Here is a 9,123-nt window from a genome sequence, read left to right on the forward strand (position 1 = left end):
CCCACAGTAATGTTATCAATATTATCATTATTAGCTAGCTAACAGTTTGGGGTCATTAACATACCGATACATTAGGTTAATGCTGACATATAAACTGCTGATCACCACATATGATTTTATCATGATTTTAAAGGCATTGTTTTTGAAATGTTTGGTAGATAGTTTCGTTTGCTGTAATTTATTATGATTATTATTATGATAATTAGAGTATGAAATTATAATTCTTGCCTCTTTCTTAAAACATTCTTAATAACATGGCAGCCGTCGATCGAGTCAGAACTGCAGACCCAGTTGACGGACGATGTGGTGGACAGAGGAGACTGGACCCCCAAACACCCTGAGTACCGACCCAGATGATGTCCCACTGACACCATCCAGCCCAGCAGCACTGCAGGGACTCCTGCTCAGCCTGTTACTGTCCATCATCTATAACTGTTTTATAGTATAGTTATTTATGCTGTAATTTTGTAAATAGTTGTACATGTTAAGACCTTAATAATAATAACAAAATAAAACATTCAATCCCTTGTTGTCCCTGAAAAGTAGCACTTGATGCCGTTTGCTGTTATAAATTATACTTAAGTTGTAAATACTGAAATACTCTGTTTGCTCCCTAAAACACAGTGAAATGTGAAACAGACAAAAGAGTTCTAATACAGCAAAATAATATAATCATCATAAGGATAATAACCATAAACGTAGCTCTTTATTCCAATGTTTAACTAGACTTTTCACGGATCACAGCATGATCTAAATCTGTTAATCTTGGTCCTTTTAAGTATGAGAAGTAAAACAAGTCTATAACATCTCCACAGTCACACTACGATATAAGATATGAGTCAACCTCTGAACATGTAATGGTTGAAAGTAAAAGGCATTAAGCTGAGCATTACCAACGTATTTTAACTGATATTTTGAGTTTTAAAGGTCCCTTGAAGTTTAACATATCTGACGTTTGACGCTCAAATGATTAAAAACTGAGTATAGACCCAATTTACATTTGAATGAGAGATCTGCGCCACTTGAGGTTGCCATCATTTATTTATTCATTCTCTTTAGGCGCGCAGTGAATCTTGGGCAATTTGTAGCCGCGAAGGATAGTAGCTGTGTGTCCTCCAGGAACAGGCAAAAGAAGGAGGCATTTGGAGCATTTGGAGCACACTTTGAATTTGGACAGGCTTTGCGCGGCTTAGTGACGTAATTGCACTTCAAATACGCACTCGGAAGGATGGTGCCCCTGAATTTGGACAAAGCCATAGTCAGATGTACATGGCATTTGCAGGTAGTTTTGTCTGAACTGCACGTTACAACATGGCATAATTGCAAGGTAATGTTTAGAGCCACATAATGGCAGCACGCCCCGACATGTGCGCGGACTGCGAGGGCCCGTTCATCACTGCTCGCAGTTTTAATTAGGGCCCGAGCAGGTCATCGACCTGTGAGGTCCCTATTGAAATTGGAAAAATTATTCTTTTTATTATTCTTCTCTAAGTTTGAATGCAATTTTGGATGCCTGAACATATCCAAAAACTCACCAAATTTGGAATAGTCGTCACATCTGGCGAAAATTGCGATCCTGCATTGTCAATGGGCGTGGTCGTGACCTGCGGGCTCTGTAGCGCCCCCTAATGTTCAACCCCGCCTACCACAAGTGCGTAGAAGAACGAAATTTAATACGCAGATTCCTCATGACCTGACGCACAAACAACCTATTTGGACCACTAGTGTCAGTCCAACAGGAAGTCAGTCATTTAGATGTGTGGCGGCATTTTTGTCCAATTTATAACTTCAATTTCCTATCCACACCAAACTTCCATTAAGTGTAGAGGCTGTCTCCCCGAACAAATCTCAGCATCAATACTAAGTCTGCCATTTTGCTTTTGGCCGCCATGTTGAAATATCGCCAATCTTCGTACTTAAATTATCTCCTCCTACAGATGTAACACCACCGACTTCAAAGTCACTCAGTAGCATCCTCTGACCTTGAAGATGAAAAGTTATGGAAATCTTTATCCTACGTCATACCTGCTGGCCACAGTGGAGCGGTCAATTCGAATCCTTCGCCGTAAAGTATCGTTTCCTCATAACTTCTTCATATAATGTCTTATCTCGGCCAAATCTCTCAGGAATGCAGAGGGAGTCGCCCTGATGAGATATGTGTGGTCATGAGGCGTGGCCGTGACGCGTGGGCTCTGTAGCGCCACCTATTGTGATGCCCCGCCTCCTACATGTAACATAGAAGGACGAAAATTTGTACGCATATTCCTCATGACTGGACGCACAAAAAACCCATTTGGACCCCTGGTGTCAGTCCAACAGGAAGTCAGCCATGTAGATGTGTGGCGCCGTTTTTGTCCAAATCATGCCTACTTTGACAACGAACTTGTCCTAGAGCTTAAACACCACTGTCTTTAAATTAACTCAGTCATTTTCTTCATGCCTTGAAGAACAAAAGTTATTAAAATCTTTCAGCTGCGACATACTTTAGTGGGCGGGGCGGTGGAAACCATTTTTTGCCCTCGCGGTCAAACATCAAGGCTTTATAACTTCAACATACAATTTCCTATCCACACCAAACTGCTAGTAACTGTAGAGGCTGTCTCCCCGAACAAATCTCAGTATCAATACTTAGTCTGCCATTTTGCTGTGGCCGCCATTTTGAATTATGCCAGTCTTTGTACTTAAATTATCTCCTCCTACAGATGTAACACCACCGACTTCAAAGTCACTCAGTAGCATCCTCTGACCTTGAAGATGAAAAGTTATGGAAATCTTTACTCCAGGTCATACCTGCTGGCAGTTGCGGAGCTCGCCATAACAATCCTTCGTCATGAAGCATCAAGTCCCGATATCTCCTTCCTAGCGCGGCCAAATCTAGAGGGAATCTAGAGGGAGTCGCCCTGAATAGATCTGTGCATCCATGCTGTGTCATATCCATAGCGCCACCCACTGGAAACATGAAGTAAGTTTTATCTCAGGCAAATCTGGTGTCCTACATGCATGTACATGAATGAAATTTGGCACGCATGTGTGTCATGACAAGACGCACAAATGACTCATTTACACCCACACTCTCAGTCCAACAGGAAGTGGTCTATATTGCTTAGAAGCACATGAATTGATGGTGTATGTTTATTGTTGTACGTGATACAAGTCGCCACCAGATGGCACTGTTGTCTTTCAAGGCACATGTATCCTATCTAGATAACCTCTGAATGATTCCATTCAATTCCAGCAAGTCAGCCGCATATTCATCAGATTTTATTGAAACTTCAAAAGGTGGCAGCACGCACTTCTTGGAATAATAACTGGCAAACAAAGCAGAACTTAGATCAAAAGCTTGACACTGATAGACAGCCATAAATACATTTTTGAAAGAAGGCAAGTGAAGCATTATTCTACACTCATTTATGTGCAGTGATGACAAACATAGTCAGATGTACACGGCATTTGCAGGTAGTTTTGTCATAAAGTTTTGCACATAACAATATGGCATAACAGGAGGGTCATGTTTAGAGCCACATAATTGATAAGTCAGCGGTAGTAAGCCACAGCACACAATTTTTAAATAGGCCAGTTTGAAAAGAATGCCATTTGCGTGTTGGGTCTGCCCTGTCAATGTGGCACACAACAAGATGTGTGTAGTTGTGATTTTGCCCAACTTTTTCGCGATGAACGAAGTGGCTTCCCCTGCGATTTGAAACAACTGAGTGAGCTCTTTGGTTAAACACAGCTACTGCAGGACCACTGGCCCCCCCAGTGCTCCCACCAATTTCCCTGACTGGCTAAGGTGCTGGCTCAATAGGGAACTGTAATTTAAATCTCCATCTGCAGGGGTGCTTACGTGCTGAAAGGTGTGCTGTCTGACGGGAAGTCAGCGCAAGAAGCAGAAGAAGAAACAACAAGATTTTTGTATTTGTCTGAAATGTTTGTGTGTTTCTCAAACTTGAGGTAAATGTGTTGGATGCATATTGTCTTTAATGAAAAAGAGTCCAGGGGAATGCAATACGCAGCCACTGACTGGAGCTGAATCTGAGTTGCCACAAGAAGGACCATTTTGGTGTGCCACCCTAAGATTTTCACTGGCCCCATCTGGCTCCCCCCCAATGAAACTGTTCTGGGGCGCCACTGTGCAGGACGCTGGTCAAACCTGGTCACCTGACCGCTGTCCCTTTACAAAAGGGAGAATCACATCTGGCTGCACTCCACTACCTATCTAAATCTGTGGCATTCCACTTCCATCCTCCCCTATGATGCGCTGCCTTCCTGCCTTCACGGTGAGAACAGACAGCAGTGTCTTAGCTGCGCCGGCGGTCGAGTGGTTGGAGTGCGTGGCACATACGCAGTGGACCCTGGTTCGAATTTAGGGCGGAGGAGGTTTACTGCAAGCCACAACCCCCCCCTCTCTGTCCCACTTCCAATCTATTCTCTGCAAAAACACAGGTGTCAATGCCTGAATTCCAGACAAAGGCAAAGAGAAGGCCGTAACACTTAACCACAACGTAACGGTGCAGAATTGATTGTCAAAACGTACCCGATTATTAAATGTTTTAGAAATCATTCGCCTGTAGTCCCTTTGGATTTCTGTGGATTGCAGGAAGTCGTTCTGACTTCACCTGAAAGCGCTTAATACTGGCAGGGGCAACCCACCGTGTGACAAACACACGTTGGGAGAAGAGGCTGATATTTACCCCCTGCGTGCACCGTCCCAAACGCAGGCGGTTGCTGCCTCCGTGAACAACGACCGAGCACCGGGGCTTAAGCCGCGGCACGTTTAGACAGCAGCACGCCGCGACACTCGCGCGGACTGCGAGGGCCCGTTCATCACTGCTTGCAGTTTTAATGATTATTATTAGGGCCCGAGCAGGGAACCTGCGAGGTCCCTATTGTAATCGTAATGATTATTCTTATTTTTTTTTTCCTTAGCACAAAATGATCGCATATTTCACTGCCTGAACATACCCCAAAACTCACCAAACTTGGAATATAAGTCACACCTGGCGAAAAATTTTATAATCTATTGTCGTCCTGAATTTCTACCACTAGGTGGCGCTGTTATTAGGGAAAGCACGTTTTGGCTAATAACTCCCATATACTTAGTCGCACACTCAAAAACCTTACATCGACGCGTTCAGTGAATTGGGCTGAATCTCGTGGTATAGGCCACGCCCATTTCCGCCTACCGTTTTTTTCGCTACGTCGCAAAATGTCGAAAACCTACTTTTTCGAACTCCTCCCAGGCGATTTCACCGATTTGCACGAAACTTAGCACACAGCATCTCTGGACCCTCCTGACAAAAAGTAATTAAAGGATTCTAATTAAAATAAATAATTTTGAAGTTATTAAATAACAAAATCCTGCAGATTTGGCTCAAAACAGGAAGTGTTGGATATTTCCACAGTAGTCTTATCAAATGACATGAAACTCAGGATACTACTTCCCCATGAGCCCCTGAGGCCCTGTGCAAAATTTTAGGTGATGACCACAAGGTGGCACTCTTTAAATTGATGTATTTTATATCTCCACAACGGTGCATCGGAATAAGACGAAACTTGGTACATATTTGTCAGAATGGCCCCTGTGACTCACTCACCGAAAATGACCAGCAGGTGGCGCTATTTTCAATGCAAAAGCGTTTTTGGCTCATAACTCCCACTTAATATGTTGCATATTATAAAACCTCATCCCTACGTGTTCCCTGCATTCAGCTGAATTGTTTGGTGTAGGCCACGCCCACTTTTGCAGTAACTTTCCGTTTGCAAAATCGCGACAAAAGAAAAACGTACTTTTTCGAACTCCTCCTAGAGAATTTGACCAATTTGCACCAAACTTTGCATGTAGCATCTGTAGACCCTCCTGACAAAAAGTTATCAAAAGAATTTTGATAGGCCTTAAAACGCCTGAAATATAACATGACAAATTCCTGCATATTGTGTTGAAAACAGACAATCTTGCATATCTTTACAAAATACTGTCTGATTATCACATGAATACTCTTCATTGTGTGGTATGGCATGATGAGGCTTTGTGTAAAATTTGGTGCATATCGGCCAATAGATGGCGCTCTGGTCGCAGTCTAATCAGTGTCAATGGGATCTTCAAGTCCTCTTCAAAACTCATTGACCTTCATCCTTTTCTTGTCCCTCATAGACACTCCATTGCAACTTTAAGAGAGTCAGAAGACCTCAAACTATTGGGCATGTAATCAGTTTTTGAAAATCTTTTACGGTTTTCAAATCATCACAGTTTTAGTTTTAAGGATTTTTAGGCCGTCTTCTGATTTTATAATGGGTGTGTATTGGGTGAGCTAGAGTGCGTGACATCATAGCTACACTGCCCTACTAAGGCAAAAGACCTTAACTCTCCAGAGTGTGAAACTGAGAAAAATATCTTTAAAGTTATCTTAATGTCCTGACAGTTGGGTTATAGGTATAATATTGTAATTTTCACAGTTTGTAGTGTATACCTGTATTAATCTATCTACACATTTTTTTTTTACTCAAATTTGACCTTTGACCCTTTTTCGGAAGTTACTGTATTCTGCCTTTGCACTGCCCATAAAATTACAATTGGTTATACCAAGGCAAAAGACCTTAACTTCTATTTTATAGCACAATGTTATGATAACAGTGACAACTTTCACTTAAAATGTAAGCAATATTGACCCTATTGAACTCACTATGATAAAATGGCTTTATATGTATTAACATCATATGAAAATGATAGATTAATAAGTTTTTTTCTATATTTCATACTCATAGTACCACACAGGCAGTCGCATGATTTTCTGCACACTCTCTCTGACAGACGTCAGCATTAACAATGAGAGTGTTTTGATGTTTTAATGCATATAAAACATGTACATCTGTTTGGATATGAGGCACTAATATAGACTCATTGTTTATGTGGATAACCAGCAGCCTAGAACAGCAAAGATATTTCATAATCATCCCATTGTAGCATCTTAATGTTGAAAGCCAGTCTGCTGAAAACATAGTAGGAATTAATATTTCTTGGGATTTTACTTGCAGTATTTGCATTATTATCATAAATACAGGAATAAACTTTGATGACGCGTGTAGGTCTTTTTAAAAATTATGAATAAACACTGTATTGATATATTTTCCTGTCTTTACAACGTGTCACCTGTGACATCAACGAGTCACATGGTGGATTCGTCCAATGATCAATTTTATTTTCTTTCTTGGCAAATCAAGACGTGACATCTTTGCGACCAGCTTTAATTTCTCCATCAACCCACAGCTACAACAAACTGTAGGATTGCATAGATAGAATTGACAGCCTGTTGCTGACAACCTGGGAGTTTTGACTAGCCAGCAGCAAGTTTAAAAAACTCGTGGTGGATTTAATGGATTTGCTTTTTCGTCGGATGTTTGACATGGATTTTAACCAGGGTTCAGCAAAAGGTAGGCTGTAAATTACTACATTCCTGCTGCTGGTGTGTGTGTGTGTGTGTGTGCGTGTGCGTGTGCATGCGTGTGTGGAAGGTGTGTCGTTTCAGCTCCAACCAACTCACGCAGTTTTCAGTCAGTGGACCGTCATTGGCAGGCGAGAGCTAGCCTATGAGAAGCACATTTTATTTCAGTTGTACGTGTAGCCTTGTATTACGGGTTGTGAATGAAGATATCCTACAAGCAATGCTCTAAAGCACCGCTTGTTACTGGATAAGTTGTTGATTATGGCTTGCAAAGTGTTTGTGTCTATTTTGTGAAGCAGGTTAGCCTACTAGTTTGCATCGCTAGCTTAAGGCTACCGCTAGCTATTACTGGACCGTAACTTCATTCATGTGTTCAGGAGCAGCGTGAAACTAAGGCAGAAAGCGGTATCTGAAGTTACGATCTTCTGCCACAGTTTCTCCTTGGCTTTTTGAAGTTACGGCAAAAACATAATCTTATTTCCCCCCCAAAACTACTGAATTGAAACTTGATGTTTGTCTACATGATAAAACTTATGTTTATTGTCCCAAAAATTACAATAACTAATTTTCGCCCAAAATCGAAGTTACGACCTTTTGCCTTAGTGCGGCAGTACAGTGGAGAGCAGATGGAAGAACTGGAGAAAAAGTTCTCTTCAGCTTGATTTGGATCCCACGACTTTTACTTCACATAGACAATGTATACAGGGAAATGTAGGAAATCTCGTTGGCTTTCAGCTGATAGTCTTATTTCAGATGTAGGACTTACACTTTTGGCTGTTTGTGGTTTGTGACACTGCTGCAGGGTGACAAATTCAAACAGTACAAAAGTCAGTTCCCTGAAACAGTACTGAACACCACCATGGAGGCTTACCCACTGCTTAACAAGAACAAGCTGAAAACTGAACTGTCTCACATCTACAGCAATGATGAGTTCAAAAACCGTAGTGGAGCTGTGGCTCTGTACCAGCTGGTCACAGAAAAGGAAAAGGAAACCTTTTCAGAGACTGTGGCTCTGCTAAACATCCTCATCACAACTTCTATGACTATAGCTGGATCTGAGCGGTGCTTCTCAACACTGAAGAGAATCAAGACCTTCCTCAGGAAGATAATATCTTCTTCATGCAGTTGCCATGCTCTGTATGGAGAAGAAACTTATCAAAGACATCCACAACTTAAACCACAAAGTCACTGAGAAATTTGCATCTTTCAAGAAGAAAAGTGCTAAATGTATGTATAAAAAGTACAACTGAAAACACCTGAACAGTTTCTTCACAGGTTTTAATATGTTACTACAAATTGTCAACATTGTTCTGCTTATAAGGCAGCGGCGCAAAACAACCACCTTTTCTCCTGTATTCTTTTCAGTTTCATGAAACCTTAAGAACCATATAACATTGGAAGTTTAATGTGCAGTGCTGTTGTTTTCATCTGACCACTACATGTCAATACAATGTTTGTAACAGTATTCATTTTACTTGATCTGTAAGCTTTAAAAAAGATAATATTATAATGATAAATGTTGGAGATTTGTTTTGACATTTTATGTGATATATAGATATATCATAATACATATCTTTATAGTAATAATGGAGTTTGGGAGGCGTTTTCCCATTTCTTCTTTGTGTGGACATTTCCTATTTGCCTCTGCTAGTGCTCCAGCATATGTGCAGCCACAGAAACTGTA

The sequence above is a fragment of the Sparus aurata genome, chromosome 3 (genome assembly GCF_900880675.1).
Source record: "Sparus aurata chromosome 3, fSpaAur1.1, whole genome shotgun sequence".
NCBI lineage: Eukaryota > Metazoa > Chordata > Actinopteri > Spariformes > Sparidae > Sparus > Sparus aurata.